Here is an 18,039-nt window from a genome sequence, read left to right as displayed (position 1 = left end):
CTACCCTACATTTTTTACTTAAACATATAGTGACATAAAAACAAATGTGACATTTAAAATGCAATTCCTGAAGCAACCACATCATTTTGTGATGCTTCTATGACACGTTCAACTCACGTGTTGGCTTGCATACTTATCAGGACTCATACCCCGGTCCTTTGCATTGCAATCAGTTGAGCTAGTATGCCATTTAATCACATTTGGAACAAGCTTATAAATGGAGTTGGTTATGTAAAGCAAATGTTAAAATTGTATTGCCTTGGTACAGTAATGCACTATAGTAAAAGTGTTTTGATATCATAAGACATTATTTTGTGAGGAATAGGGTAAAAACGAAATGTTTATGAACTGATAATCTGCCGTTTTACTTGTGATTTGTATGAAAGGTAATAAAAGTAATTGTTGTTGTAGTGCCTCTAGTGTTCATTTCACCAGGAAACTGATGAGATATGTACAACGTGCAAAATGATGAGACCAGGTTAGTTATTTTGCTCATCATTTAAATACTTGTTGTTTTTACTGGCAAATGAGCCAAAAATACTGATCTATTTTTTTTTTTTTTATTTTTACTGCAAAGTTCTATTACAGACATATACCCACAGCCACAGTTCTCTTATCATTAATAAGACAAAGAACTAGTAAAAAAAAATAAGCTCTAATATAGTTTTTATTGACTAAACCATTTGTTTATTAAAGGGTCAGTTCACCCAAAAATTACCCCATAATTTACTCAGCCTCAAGCCATCCTAGTTGTATATGACTTTCTTCTTTCAGCCAAACACAATCTGAGTTCAATTAAAAAAATATCCTGGTTCTTCCAAGCTTTATAATGGTAGTGAATGGTACCTTAGATTTTGAAGCCCAAAAAGTGCATCCATCCATCCATCTAAAAAGTAATCCATATGGCTCCAGGGGGTTGCTAAAGGCCTTCTGAAGTGAAGTGATTCGTTTTTGTAAGAAAAATATCCATATTTATAACTTTATAAACTATAATCATTCATGAGAGAGTCGAGTTCCGGCATATGACGTAGGCGTAGCGTAAGCTCTGGTGAGAAGTGACGAAAGTGGAAGCGCAAAGGATAGAGCAAAACAAAATTATTAGATAATATATATAAGAATTAGAAGACAACAATGATGATTTTTAAAGAAAAATGTCAGAGGATTTGCGATATAAAAGAGGAGATTGAGTTTTTTGCCCAGACCTATTTGTCTGAACCGGAGTACACCAACCAGGAACTCCGGGAGATGGAGGAGGCTGCAGCAGCGGCACAAACAAAAGAATCTGGTAGGTGGAGAGTACGGGAGACATGGTGGTGGTCGTGAAGGTAGTGCGAGGTAATGTCAACAGAGGCTGAGAGTCTTTGCGTGGATGAATGGATGATTGGAATGACTGGATAGACACATGAACGCACCATTTGAAGACTAATACAAATTTACAGAATGGTTAAAACAACTCGCATTTTCCTTTGCTGTAAACAACGTGCGCTTCGTTTTCGTCACCTCTCACCGGAGCTTACGCTACGCCTACGTCATACGCCGGAACTCGATTCTCTTGTGAACGCATGGACTGCCGCTACCGTAAGCCAGTGATTATAGTTTATAAAGTTAGAAATATGGATATTTTTCTAACAAAAATGCATCGCTTCACTTCTGAAGGCCTTTATTATCCCCCTGTAGCTGTATGTATTACTTTTTTGATGGATGGAAGCGCTTTTTTGGGCTTCAAAATCTAAGGTACCATTCAGTCCCCTTATATAGTTTGGAAGAGACAGGATATTTTTTTTTATATAACTCTGATTGTGTTTGGCTGAAAGAAGAAAGTCATATACATCTAGGATGACTTGAGTGTGAGTTAATTATGGGATAATTTTCATTTTTGGGTGAACTAACACTTTAAGGTGAAGTGTAATTCCCATTACCAATTTCCCATAATAATATGCAAAAACAAACATAAGGAAGCCATTCATATGATGACTTCCTTGAAAAGTGTGGGAAACACTAGGCTTATGGCTTTGTGGCACCATCAAAACGTCTGTTCTGCATGTTTGAGCATCATGATTAGACCGACATAGCAACATTGACTCAACCAACATTGTGAGATTGGGATGGGACTATCTTTTTGACATGAAGTTGCAGATTGAGCTCAATGTGAATTTGGCCATAGTAGATCTAAAGTTCTTCACCTGAAATCGGTCTTTGCTTACTGAAACTCGAATCACTGCCCCCAGTGGCCGAAGCTGGAAGTGTAGTTGAATGTTCAGACAAGTGTAACGCCCGTTTCACACATACTCCGTTTGCAGTGTGTATGCAGTGCGTATTTTTTTCCGTCCCCATGTTAACAGGTTAGAGCTTTTACACTGCACGCGGATTCAGTCCGTCGATCCGTTCCAGTTGCGGTGCGTATACAGCAGTGCAGTGATCGTTTACGCACCGAGTCTATTTTTGCTGTGCTGCACCACACTGAATTAAAGTGGCAGCGCATTGTTAACATTAAAATAGACATAGATTGACAAGAAACTGTAATCATTTCATCATATACGCATAATTTCAGTTAATGTGTTCTACAGTTACTAAATTACAGGGTCAAGAAAAACAAAAAAGAATGATTATAGTCCCAAAAGTTGCAAAATGCCATCCTATATGATTTTTAATCCTAAAAAAAGACAGAGTGAACGCAAATGCGTCTCATTCTTCTCCTTCTTAGCAACAGATATAGCGCGATAGCTTTTCTTCAACTCGAACTACATGTAAAACAAAGAATCACAATGATTAATATGAATTTTCATACTGTTTCAATGCCTTAAACAAGCTCAAATTTAACGTTTGGGTTTAAAATCAAAATTCCTTACACATTTTTGATTTTGTGGCACACAGAAACTGCGGATCAATAGCGCACTGCAAACGCAGCATATGTGAAAGCACTATAGCGCGTGCTGCTCCTGTACCGCATACGGACTGCACACAGAGTATGTGTGAAACGGCGTAAGCTCCAGTTTCCGTGTGAAATGTCCACAGAGTGGGGCCAATTTGATGATGTAAATGATAATCCATTCAATAGGGATGCATATTTGATTAACCATATATCCTAACCCAAACCTCAGCCCTAAACCTAACCAACAGTGGAGTACAAATTTAATCTTAGAGGGCAAATGCAACCTTCAAATCACATTCACCATTTATTATGTGAACACAATTATTTTCTGGTTTCCAAGGGACCGAATTCATGTCTCTGAGACTCCTCGCACAACCCATTATCAGTAGCACCACATGAAAAGGTAAACACATTTGAATTGATGCAAATATTTCTGATGGGGGATGGCACTTGTCAGTAATGTCTGCACAATGGGGTCACAAAGTCAGGGTACCAGAATATTCAGTAACAACCTATCATGTCGTGTGATCATGAAGAAATTACACACTGCACCTTTAAAACTTGATTACATTTCCATGTACATATTATCTTGTTGTAGGACTTGACTGAATTTGACATTAGATGATTTGGGGAGTTGTCTGTTGAAACTATTAGGTTTTCCGTAATCACGGTTGCATTGAGAGATTCTAAAGAGTCAGGCATTGATCTGTTGCTATACAAACATTGAAGCCATTCACCTGGAAAAGCTCAAACATTCAGTCATCATTTACAAAGATATTTATGGTGTTATATTGTACATTCTGGAGCTTAAAGTCTGATCAGTAATTTTCCTCTCTCTTTCTCTCTCTCTCTCTCTCTGTTTTTTGACTAGACAGCTAGCTATGTAGGAACCCTATTTTTTTTTAACATTATCACCTTTAGAAAAATGCATTGCATATCAATGTAGTTTAATGATTTGACATTGGAATGTGCCATATATATATATATATATATATATATATATATATATATATATATATATATATATATATATATATATTCAGAAATGAAATATCAGAAATATGTATAAACAATATAAATACACATATCACATATTGAACTACAAGTCTTTATACCATTTCTACAAATTAACTAGTTTAGAGAATGTAGAACATACAATATACATTATTTACAGTACCAAAAATTATACAGTACCTGTTTCCTAATAGGAACAAAGTGTTGTCAGTATCACCTTGAAATAACAAGACAAAGAAAGCTTGAAAAGATCATTTAGATTTTAGGAAGATGTCATCTAACGAAGACCATCTATTGTACAAATCTTGTAATCATCTGTGGAATCATTTGTACTTTATTAATATTATTGAATATTTGGTAAAGATGTAAATATAAAAAGGACCAAAGTTTCTATTGAACTAGTATTGATGTTTTTCCTTGATTATTGAATGTACTTTAATACATATTAAAATGACTTAAACATTTTCATGTCTTGCATTTCTTTTGTCATTCTCAGACTCAGATTTAAATTTTGGTGCACAAGGGCCTGTAGTTCTCACTGCTATTTAAAGGGATGAATATGCTTCACATATAAACAAGCCACAGTCTTTGAGAGAAAGAACAAGAAGCAAATAATTCACTCAAAAATGTCAAAGAAAGTCAATATAAATGATCTCACAATAATCTCTTCTCTTTTTGAATTTTCCTCCATATTGATGTTAGTCAGATTCTTTATACATCATTATTGACATGAGGATTGAAACGCAGTTCAGGGTTGATACAGGCTAGATTTGCTTTGAGATTGTTCTATCACTAAATAATTTGGCTTGTTGTCACACTTCTCACTCTAGTGACCGGTTTGCTTTTGAAGGTCTATTTCTGTATAGACAGCTTTTAATTCTAAGCTACAAGAAAATAAAAAAATAAAGCTTTGAACTTTTCCACTGTTATTGTCCATGAAAGATGATCACTGTATCACTGTATAGGGTACATTTGTCTAGGAATATCCTATTAAATACTAAATGTGCTTCAGAAAAACAGTTATGAAGCACAAAATAATTTGTAAACAATAATAAAAAAAAATGATATAGAAAATGTGTGAATAATAGTTAAATATCAAACTACTGATTTATCATGCCAAACTGCATGTGCACATTTGACAGTGCTGTTATGCATCTTGCAATTTAATTCCAAGGAGCAATGAAAAAATCCAAAAGTAGAAAACTGAATATTTCATGAATTGTTGAAGGAACAGTTGAATAACTTTAAATTGAAATAAAGGATTGATAGAAAGTAAAGAAAGGCATGAGAGCTTGAATGAGATATTCTCAGCTGATGTATGCGTGTACCTTAATGAATGAACTTTGAAGGACGTCATCTACAGTACATCAGGTCATGCATGACTCAGACAGGGCAGAAAGAAATGAACAGTGACTCAGTGAAGTTCCCCTTCACTATGTGCCATCCTATTTCATACATCTACCTCGCTTTCAATTAAATGTTCCTTACCTCTCATGGACACATACTACATCCTACAGGATGTGACATGCCCTGTCAGAGCAGTAGCCTTTTACTCCACTTCTAATGAGTGTGAATGGAACCTCAGGTAACCCCTCCTGAGATTTAGACTAATAATCTGACAGCTTTGTGGAATAATGGAAGGAGGCTTGACAGGAACGACACAGCAAAATGACCTGTATTAATGAGCCTCTGTCACTTTGTTTCTCTTTCCTATTCTCTCTCTTCATCCATCAGTCCATACCTATTATAAGATCTGTTTTCCCACCTTATTCTATGATTTCCCCTCCCACTGCTCTTCGCTCCAATTTCCACTTTATTTACCTTAAGATTCAGTTCTCACCTGTTTTTATGAACAAATCATCAATGAGAAACCCATGCATTATTCATATGACAAAAACATGCTCATTTGTATCCATTTAAGGCCATTTGGCATAATGTGAAAGGAGTATAAACCACTGTAAACCAAAACACATGCTCCGAGGTTAATAGTGGATAAAAGGACTCTGAGACACAGAGCATGTAGACATTTTTATCACCAAACATTAAATATTTTTTATTGCACAGCAGTGAAGCTACTGGTTCACGAGTGTTACCATGAACATGTTTGGACTTCACAAGAATCCTGGAGATCTTCATATAAACACAGTCCATTTTTCTTGTGATCTGTAATTCTTTCAGATAAATATGTCTTCTTGTTTTCAAGATCTTTGCTGTGAGGGAGGAGATGTTACATTGTATTGTATGGACTTTACCATAAAGTGATCCTCATGTTATTCCAAACCCTTGTGACTTTCTGAATCCTTTGAAACACCAAAGGAGAAGTTTAGTGAAATGTCCTAGCTGCTCTCATCCATACTATGAAAGTTGATGCAGGACCAGATTTACTTCTTATTGTGACATAGGCAGGCGCAATTGTTGGGCCCCCCCTAAAAAGCATCTTTGCAAGTATTGAATTGTTGTTGTTGTTGTTGTTGTTGTTGTTATTGTTATTATTATTAGCCTATAATTGATACAACATTTCCACGTGGAGTTTGTGCAAAAAGAGTACCAAAACAGATATTAAAAAATGATGGAAAAAATAAGTATAAAGAAATAACTATTTACAAACATGAAATAAATAATTAAATAAGCAGCTTTTAGTAACACTTTACTTGTCCGGCTGGTCACAAACAGGTGGCAAAACATTTATCTCTTTTACAAAATATATACTTAATGGGGGTGGATGGATCTTAATGATGCTGATTATGATTAAGAGGGCTGACTCAGCTGTAGGCCTATAATAGAACCAAATATAATTAGGATATTTGCCTGTTCAGTTTCACGTTATCAGTTTTTAATTTGATCACTACAGACCCTGAAAAGATGAGACACGCCTGCTTAACAAACTTTTCTGTACATTTTCTTTGAACGTTTGGTTTCCATTACCGAGTTCTCTTTTGTTGCCTGAGATGTGCATATGAGCTGACACCATTTCTGTACGAACTGCGGTGATTGTTTTTAACAATCACAGTTATGACAGCACTCCACACAACTAAGCAATATACAGAAACACATTTGATTGAATAAAACGCGATCAAATGCTCATCTAAACATCTAAAGATCTAAATGGTGCAATCCTTGTTTAGCCAATCAGTGAAACTGAACTGTGGCCAGAAAAGCTTAAATGTGTGCTCTGGTCCGGACAACTGATGACGGCTGAATGCTGTTGCATGCGCCATTGAGCGATGTTAAACTCACCACTGAGTTTGGCGCAGAGAGCGCTTTGGTATTTCGAAGAGGCAGGGTTACCACTTTTGAAGTTTTAAAATAAGGGACAATTAAATGAGGGTGTGGGGAGGGGGGAATCACTGCCCCTAATAAGAAAGGGTGTACAATTTGTATTAATAACGCATATAAACCCTTAACCCATGGGTTAAGGGTTTATATGCTATTATAGGTTAAGGTTTATATGCTATTAATACAAATTATGGGTTAAGGGTTTATATGCGTTATTAATACAAATTATGGGTTAAGGGTTTATATGCGTTATTAATACAAATTGTACACCCTTTCTTATATGCTGAAATTAGAATTTTCCTGACCCTTGTCTTATATATATATATATTGGACATGTTAAAATTATATTCATTTTATCTTTTTGATTATTTGTCTCCTTTATCTTATTTATGTATACAGTTTGGTTGGTTTATACATATTTGTTTTTCTTCCTTTACCTGTGATTGTCTTTATGAACCAGTGATTGTATTCATACATTGTTTGATCTAACTTTCATACAGAAATAAATCCACAGTTTTAGCTCCATTTGTGGACTTTTCAACTGGTCCTTTACCCACCATAGGCACATTTTCCAAATTATATCAATGTTGAATTAGCAATATGGAAAGATTTTGCCATGACACCAGCTGACCAGATTAAATAAGGGACAATTTGGAAAATGTTTTCCCCCTGTCCATAAATTCTGATGGCTGCCCTGTGTTTGTCATGTACTGTAACTGGTTTCCTGCTTTTTGTTATATTCTGTGTTACTTTGGTCATCTTTTGTTTGCATTAAAGCTGCACTTTGCTCATCACAGAAAAACAGGGAAAACAAGGAACACCTGGGGAAACAATTAGGGAATGAGAAACAATCAGGGAGAATCAATCAAGGAATAAAACAGACTTTGACTGTGTGGAGTGCTTGTAGGCTGCTTGTACATGCTCATTGCCAACCTGAATATGAAAAACTATTATTCTAATAAAGAGCGTTTTCTTACTCTTAATGATTTGTTTTTATTTATTAAAAAAAACAACAACAAAAAAACAGAAACCCCTACTTACCACGGAACTGCCCTAAGCCACACCCACTCCAGCACTGTCAACCACCACCACCACCCATCCTTGTGTTACTCACTCACTCACTGTTTAGGGATGCTCGTCTCTCCCTCAGTTTCTGATAGAGGGTGATATCATAGAAAGAGTGATTATTTTCTTGCTGACTTCAGGCCTAAAAATGAGCTAATTCACTTTTGCTCTCTGTTTGAACGCTTTTCTTTTTTATGCCCCTGATTTTAGACTTTGGTGAGGCATTTTGACTCTCTAGTCAGTCCCCGCTTTGCACAATGCACATTGTGTGTGTTCCACACATCTGATTGGCCAAATGTTTCGACCACACCAGTTTCACAATAACAGGGGGTGTATCAGAATCAGATGACAAGTTGAAATGTGTTTTAATGATAAATATTAATGTATTTATCATGTAAATACATATGCATTCTATTTTCGGTGATATAAGTCAGTAAGTACATTGTTGTATTGATCCCATTAAGGGTCAACTATAGACATTTGCATGGCCCCCCCTGGGCCTTGGGTCATCTGTACCCTTTAACCCTCCCTGACGGTGGGCCTGGTTGTGCGTTGATGTCGCAGAGAATAGCGTGAAGCCTCCACATGCGCTATGTATCCGTAGTAATGCGCTAAACAAGCCACGTTTTAAAATGCTCGGATTGACGGTCTCAGATGTGGAGGCAACTGAGATTCATTCTCTGCCACCTTTGCACTCACAAGGACTTAGATATATAGTATTTAGATATCATAAGTCATTTTGTGTTCTTTATCTGTTATCGGAATTGTATGCCACAATATTGAATGGAATGCTGACTGGTTTCCATGAAATGTTCTGAAATGGACAATGTAATTACAGCTGAAAGCCTGCACTCTAAGATAAAGCAGTTACCTTAAATAGCAATTGTAAAGTACAGAGCATAGGTAAAAATAAAGGCATTAGATTATAAAAAAGAGAGCTGATGTGTATGTAGAGAAGTATGCATCTTCTCTGTGTTATGAAATGGTCTGCAGAAGCACTTACATTTATAATGTGGAGCTTGCACCTTGCCTGAGCTTTATATTTTGCATGTCTGTTTTCAAACATGAGTACATGGATATTCTTGACAGTACTGCCAATGAGTAGACTTAAATTATTACGATCTACCCTGGTATTGAAAACGTACAAATTTCTGCCAAAATATATTAGTTACAATGGTACATGGCTCTGCGATGGACTGGCGACCTGTCCAGGGTGTCCCCCGCCTTTCGCCCAATGTTAGCTGGGATAGGCTCCAGCCCCCCGCGACCCTGTACACAGGATAAGCGGTTGACGATGGATGGATGGATGGATGGATGGTACATGGCTATTCTGTGGAGGAAAGACTATTGGCAAGATCTACCTGCCACAAATTTTAGGCCATTTAAAAAAGCCAACAGGGTGATGTTAGTCTGAACAGAAATTCTGCCATGACTAATATTAAAAAGTCTATGTGGGTATGACATATTGGTCGAATATTGATTTTGGTGGTCTAGACCTGCTTCACTGTTCTGCAGCTGCTGCTTCAGGGCAAGTACTGAGACATGCTACTGCTATAAAATACACAGACATAAAGCATGTATGATGTACTGCTGTACAATTAGACAAATGGTATCCCCATGCAGCAGATCTAGACAGATGAAGCTGGGGTGGAGTTGGGTTCAGAGAAAAACTCTCACAGTGCACTGCAGTCAAATAGGCTTATCAGCAAAACTGAGCAGTTAGACAAAGTGAGAGAGACAGTTTGATGGGCTACCTGATTACACATCAAAGGACCCATCTGCTTACACCATCCGACAGCCACGACAACTCTGGGAAAGATTTAGCATGTTAATGTGGGTATGATATCTTGATAGGATTCTGGTCTTGATGGACTCTAGAAATTACATAGACATATGGAGTTAAGCATGTGGACATTCTGCTGCACCAAAAATTGGACAAAATGCAAACATGCTGCAAAATGCATAACACAAAACACAACATCTGAACCAAGTAGATCTATCGCCAAGACGGAGCCATGTGTTGGTGCCTTGGCCACTGCCCAAATGACATAATGGCATAATGCTAAGGAAGTACATTTCTATGTGTGCTTGGACCTACTTGGCAGAGTGGCTTAAACGGCTAGTGACCTCAATCATTATATGTATCTGTGGCAGGGCGGAGGGCGGGGCCGGGTCGTGATCATACACACCTGGTCCCTTATCAGGCTAATCAAGCCTCCGCAGTCAGCCTTTATCCCTCTCGGAGGCTTGATTAGCCTGATAAGGGACCGGGTGTGTATAATCACGACCCAGAACTGCCCTCAGCTATGCCACAGTACCTAAACCAGAAAAGGCCAGAGCTTATTTAACTAGTGACTTAGTCTAGCTATAGTATGTGGATTTATATAATCTAATGACCTAAAATAGTGATGTGTGCCAGGCCAGATTTGACTATGGCTTACCTGGTTAAAGATGCACTTCTTTGTGTCATGGCCGAAAGCAGACCTTACCATGCAAGCTGTTTGAAGGAAAGCCCCAGCAACCACTTGATCAAATATCATTATCAGATAAAAACTCTTGCAGTGTGCTGCAGAGAAATAGGCTTATCTGAAAAACAGAACAATTTAAATGTTAGATAAAAAGAGAGATGCTAGTTCATTGGCTACCCGATTACATGTCAAAGGACCAATCAGCTTACACCATGCGAGCCCAAGCATGTTATCAACGTAGCTGTCACACTGGATTTCAGCCCTGTTTATGGACTTTATTAATGATTTAATTTGAGAGTAATTAATAATGGAAATTGTAGTCTGTTCATATAGTATACAAAGTCATTGTATCACTTAAGAAGTTTTGGAATATGACACACAAGTTTTAAATGGCAGCAAACTTACGTGCTTCTCTTTTGTCCCATTGTTTTTGGGCCGCAGATGTTCATGATGATGTCACAGTGACGTAATTTCTTTGTTTACAAAAAGTAGTTTAAGTGCGCTAAAAATCATGCAAATGCCTTTATGCATTTAAATATATAAGTGATCAAACATGGTTAAATGAAGGCATTGCATGACGAAACTATTCTTTTTTATCACTGTGCGGAGCGAAGAAAGTGTTTCACTTTGAAGAGTTTTTATGCTGCTGCAGTGATTGAGTGCTAGTCTGTGACAGCGACTCAGCGTGTGCATAAAAGTCCCATTCAATAATCTCTCAATAAATTACACATTAATTAAAATTAAACCCAGTAATGTAACAACAGGAACACCACCCATTGTAAAGAAGTAAAATTCTTAAAATAAATGTTTTTTCTAAAAGTTACTCAAGTAAATGTAGTACATTACTACCCTTTTCGGCTTGTCTATTATAATGTTCATACAAGAAGATGTGGAAAACAAGCTTAGTCTCCTTATGCCCCAGCTGAAAACAGATAAACATGAAAATAAAGCATGGCAAATAAAACACAAGAGGGTGGCTATTAGCCTGGAAATGAGATTGTGCTACATGTTTGTCAGGGGTTCTAGGAAAAGTTATGAACATTTTGCTTTGTATGTCCTCGACCACCTTTGACTTGGTGAAGTTGTACCCTGACTGCTTACTCATTGCTGATCAGAGTCCTAATGTGTTGATAGATGAATGAAGGCTTGTGTAAAGTGAAAACGAGAGACACAAAGATGCCCAGACACAACTGATCCATGAAACAATCCAGCTGCAGCCAACAGTATTTTTTGCATATGAACATGATTTTCATCAACATCAGACTTCTGTGATTCCTTTATTAAGACAACATGATATCAAAATGTACTCAATTCACTGTCTTTAAAAATATGCCAAAAGTCAAAAAATATAACAAAATTATTTTGTTTGTTTTGAAAGTTTCCCTCCACGGGATGTATTATGATAGAAACCTTAAATTAGAGAGCATGTTGTTATCTGTCAAAGGAGTTTTATGTAATGGCAATATAAGACTTATACGTTGGAAGCTGTAGTATCCCAGAAATCATTTCTGAGATCATGTCAATTGCTTGTATTGGCTGACACATCAGACTGAGAGGCAATAACCGATGATGTATGGTGGCTCTGTGTGTCTAATCCTGATATTCATGGCTGTTCTCAATCATTAAAATGATAGAAAGTCTGTATTCAAGTTAAAAAGAAACATAACATTTTGTCCTTATATATAATTCCTCATGACCACATTTCTTTCCTGTATTGACGTACTGTAGTTCCTATTGAAACAGAAGTTGGGGTGGCACATATTGAAGGACTTGATTTGCTACCATGATTTGCTACTTGCTATTAGGAGACAGGTGATACTCTCAATAGAGAGTCTTTTATGCAATTTAATTTCATAAAACATTTCCATCAAATTGAATTGAGTAATCTTGAAAAAAACTAAAATATTGTTTTTTATTTATATATATATATTTTTATGACATTGAAATGCGTAAATCTTAAAAAGAGGCTAACATATTTTGTGTATTGGGGGAGGGGCCTTCTGATTCCAGAGAGTATTTCATTGGACAAAAATTGTATATAAGTATACAGTATACATACAGTACATAGCATAAATGAGTACACCACCTCTGAAACCTAACAAATACAGCTCTTTCGCTTTACAAATAAGACATAATCTATCACACTCATTGGTTAAAGTGTAAAAGTGTTACTTAACCCATTGAATCACTCTCAGACTCAATGCTGACAACAAATGGACCACATGATGGGAGAGAATTGTCAAGTAAATGAAGAAAGAAAATGATTTAATTGCACAAAAGGGGACAATAGAACAAGAGTATTAGGAAGTCACTGCTATTTAGTCAAAACTGTAGCAAAAGTGACACAGATATTTGAAAAGGATGGACTTGTGACAAGCTTCCTGAAATCTTCAGACTGCCGTTGTAAGCTTTCACCTCATGCTAGCAATCGCCAAGTACGTGCCCCAGAGCTGGCAAAAGCTGTGGGAAGCTAAACTGGAGTGACTGTTTCATCTCACACAGTAAGACACACTCTACAAAGAAGTGGAATACATGGTTGTCATCCATGCATGAGGCACTGCTGAACCCAAAGCATAGAAAATGCTTATTTAGCCTTTGCGAAGGCCCATACTGATAAAGGAGCTGACCTTGAGAATCTATAAGCTGGTGTCATGAGCCCAAATTTTTATTTTTTTAATTTTGTACTTGATGGAATCCAAAATGCATGGCGTCACATGGGGAGGAGTACAGTGGGTTCATGGTACCCACAGTGATGTACGGTGGTGGTAAAGTTCTTATTTGGGGATTTATGAGTACTGAAGATGTGGGGGAATTGTATTTAATTAATGGCATCATGAATTCATAGATGTTCAGCAAAATCTTAAAAGAGGAGATGCCACCATCTCTCCCCAACCTTCTCTGTCGGGCACTTTTTTGCCATGACAATGACCCTATACATTATTCCAAAGCTACTGCTGCATTCCTATGGATAAACAAGATAGTATGTCACCCAATCTCAACCCTATTTGAGCACCTGTGGGGTGCAAGTCAAGCATCACTACTCATTAAACATCAGAATACTCAAGGAGGTCATTCTCCAGGAATGGAATATATATATATATATATATATATATATATATATATATATATATATATATATCACACACACACACACACACACACACACACACACACACACACAGTACTAGGCATTTGGGAAAAATGTTACATAGTGAGAATGTCTTCAAAAAATAATGACATAAATAGTTTTAATTTATCACTTAGTGTCATTCAAAGTCCAGTAAACATAAAAAGCTAAATCAATATTTGGTGTGACCACCTTTGCCTTTAAAATGGCACCAATTCTCTTAGGTACACCTGGACACAGTTTCTCTTGGTTGTTGGCAGATAAGATGTTCCAAGCTTCTTTATTTAGCCACAGTTCTTCTATCTATTTAGGCTGTCTCAATTGCTTCTGTCTCTTTATGTAATCTCAAACAGACACAATGTTCAGTGGGGGGCTCATAACATCTGTTGCAGGGCTCCCTGTTCCTCTGTTCTAATCTTTTCTATATGTAAAATTAAAGTTTGGTACTCTAACATTGATATTTCCTATTGACAGACTAAAGCTGAAGATATAAATAACCATCTTAAGACAAATTCTTTTGTGAAACATTTTAAGTGCTTATGTAATACTTTTGAACAGTACTGTATATTATGAATATATAAAGAATATAAATAAACACAAGTGGGAGGAAAAGGTTTTTTTAACCAATAATATTATGGAGTTAATTAACAAAAGTTCAGGAGGAGCATTGACAAATCACAGCCCGTGAGTAGGAGGAGTATATAAGCAGCTGCTTACCTGCTTCCCGTAACAATTCTCCTGACAATAATTCATAGCAAGTTGAGTCTATAGAAGCTGTCTGTATACTGGAGGGCTCAGAGCTCTCCAGTATACAGACAGCTTCTATACAAGATTACATTAACATACAATCTTACTGAAATTGTATTATTACAAATATTTCATAATATCCAATCAAATCCCAATGGAATAAAAGTCCCATACTACCCTATTTCACACTAAATATTCTAAACAGTTTCTAAATAGTTTCACTCAGAAATACATCACATTAAGGTAGTTTCCCGTCTGTCGCTCACTTCGACGTTGTGTCGAGTGAAGCGACACTAGGGGACTTCTTTGAAGATCTCGTTACCTCTGAACTTGACTGAAAAGGCCAAAGAGAAATTGGCAGACATAATTTTCATGTCCCTCCTCTGGACATACGGTTGTGATAAGCGAGCTGAGATCACTTATTGTTCCACTCACATCTGCAGAGCTTATGCTTTTGGATACTGCGGCGCATATCAGCAGATTTCTCCTTCTATCTGGCAGTGCAGCTTACCCCTGGGCTGCTAAAAGAGTTATTTTCTCTAAAAGAGCAAATGAACGGCTGGCGTTGAATGTCCTTTTCAGAACACGTCTTTATAAAGATGCCCTTCCACCCCTGTTCCTGGATGCGGACTATTTCTCTCAGCTCCTGATGGTCACAGGTGCTGCCTCGTGTGTCTGGGCAGCAATCACAATGAGGCACCGTTTGTGGATGGTTCATGTTCTCACTGCGAGAACCTCACCATGGCAATGTTGCAGTCACGGCTTTCCTTCTTAAAGAGGAACGGCACCCCAGCTGCCCCCACGCCACTCCTTCCCACTGGATTGAGGACGACCCGGCTGGCGATGGAGGTGATTTGGGAATTGCAGCGTGCTCGGTTTCGCCGTGTAGATCCCCACGAACCACCAGCCACCCCGGCATGCTCGTTGACTTCCGTCCAAGCTCGAGGTGAGAGCGGCTCGCCTCATGGCCAGTCTGTTCTCGATCTGTCTCGAGCCCCCGAGCTGGATGATGAGTTCGCCACTGCTTCAGAGAGCGTTACGGCGTCTGACGTGGAAGACACACCCATTCTGAGGCTGACGCCCAGATGTCCGACATGCTTGCCCGGGACGCCATCAGCGTGGGGCTGGACTGGAACCCTCCATCCTCCCCACAGCCTTCACGGCTAGACGATTGGTTCCTCGGGTCTGGGCACCACTCACAGCCATGCCCCCCTCCCCATTCCTTTCTTCCCGGAGTTGCATAATGAGCTGGCGAGGTCGTGGAGGGAACCTTTAACTGCCCACAACCGACCTCTTCGCTCATCCGCTCTCACTGTCCTCGATGGCGGAGCGGCCGACGTGTACTCAGAGGTCCCCCAGGTGGACAGAGCAGTTGCAATCCACCTGTGTCCCGAGAATGCCGCCAACTGGAGGGATCACCCGGTGCTCTCCTCCAAGGCATTTAGGCAGATGTCGCCACTTACCGCCAAAGCCTACAGCACCATTGGACAGGCCCCCTCTGCCCTGCATGCCATGGCCCTCCTGCAAGTTCACCAGGCCAAGGCACTCAAAGATCTGCACTTGGGTAGAGTTGCAGGAACTGCACTCTGCGACCGATCTCGCCCTCAGGGCCACGAAGGTCACAGCACGGACAATCAGGCAGGCTATGGCCAGGAGCTTCATCTATGACTGAACCTGGTCGAGATGCGGGATGTATACAAAGTACGCTTTCTCAATGCCCCTGTCTCCCAGCTCAGTCTATTTGACACCTTTTTACAACAGTAACCTAGACGTTTACTATAATGCAACTTCTGTTTGTGTTGTCTTTAAGGACTAAATTACAGTACAAGGCCTTCAAATCAAAAGCTCACATCAATGACACAAAATCCCACTCCAAAAAATTGCCTCCTGAGATTCAAACATTCTGAATCACAAACATTTCTGAATGAGTACCTTCAAATTTATTTTAGTTAGGAAGAAGTTAGGAGACAGACGAAAATCATTATCCCATCATGTGAACATAAAAAGGCAAATGGCCTGCCACTGAAACTGCTCATGATGAATTATATTTAAGGACAAAATGGTATGGGTATGTTTCTTTTAACTGGAATACAGACTTTCTATCATTTTAATGATTGAGAACAGCCATGAATATCAGGATTAGACACACAGAGCCACCATACATCATCGGTTATTGCCTCTCAGTCTGATGTGTCAGCCAATACAAGTGATGGACATGATCTCAATAATGATTTCTGGGATACTACAGCTTCCAACGTATAAGTCTTATATTGCCATTACATAAAACTCCTTTGACAGATAACAACATGCTCTCTAATTTAAGGTTTCTATCATAATACATCCCGTGGAGGGAGATTTTCAACCAAAAAATCAATAGACATTATTGAATTTTACTGTGGTATGAATGTATCGTGTGCATGTGCTACTTCAACTTTCTTTTTATCAGAAGGCTTGGAGAGGGTTTCTGATGAAGAAGTTTCTTAGCTTGACACTAAGCTTAAAGATTCCTCTTGCTGTTTGAATCCACAAAGACTGTATAGTTCTACATTTACATTTACATTTATGCATTTGGCAGACGCTTTTATCCAAAGCGACTTACAGTGCAATTATTACAGAAACAATCCCCCCGAAGCAACCTGGAGTTAAGTGTCTTGCTCAAGGACACAATGGTGGTGACTGTGGGGATCAAACCAGCGACCTTCTGATTAACAGTTATGTGATTTAGCCCACTACGCCACCACCGCTCCAGCGATAGCACTACTATTATATTCTCCTGTTTGTCATTCTGTTTGCACAGGAGTCCTCACAGCTGTCATGCACAGAAACTTGCTGAACGATCGCATCTTATAAAATATTCATCACAGGTTTTCCTTTCTCATCACATAAAACACTTTATAGACTGGCTATGACTGCTGTCAGAAACCAGGAGGGTTAGGACATTTAGCTACATTTTGTCATTTTTTTGTTTGGTAAGCAAAAATTATTTTGTTTTGTTTTTCGTTTAATTAATTGAGTTAAAACTGAATGAAAACTGAACAGAAAAATCTATTGAGATCAATATAGAATCAAGGGTTAAATATACAACATTCTAAACATTTATGTCCATATCTTCCATGTTTGCAAAAGGACTTGCCATGTATACACACTAAAAATGGCAACAAAGTCTCATGGCAACTCATAACATGCATGAGATGGTGAAATCATAATATATTGTACCATAGAGTTGAACAATCAACAATATTCATATTTTTTTTTCTGCAATACAAAGGACTGATGGATGTCAATATCCTGTAATACACTTTTCTCAGCTCGTTCCAAGTCCCAATGTATTCTTTTTTCCATAATAGAAAAACAGTGACTTTCCAAGTAAAACCTTGGTTTAGGTTTAAAGTTTAGGTAAGGGGTTCATGCTTAGGTTTAGATTTGGGTTGCATTGCAAGTGTCTGCATGCATGTATAATACTTCAAAAT

This window comes from Xyrauchen texanus, chromosome 37 (genome assembly GCF_025860055.1).
Source record: "Xyrauchen texanus isolate HMW12.3.18 chromosome 37, RBS_HiC_50CHRs, whole genome shotgun sequence".
NCBI lineage: Eukaryota > Metazoa > Chordata > Actinopteri > Cypriniformes > Catostomidae > Xyrauchen > Xyrauchen texanus.
Note: the sequence above shows the minus strand (reverse complement) of the source record.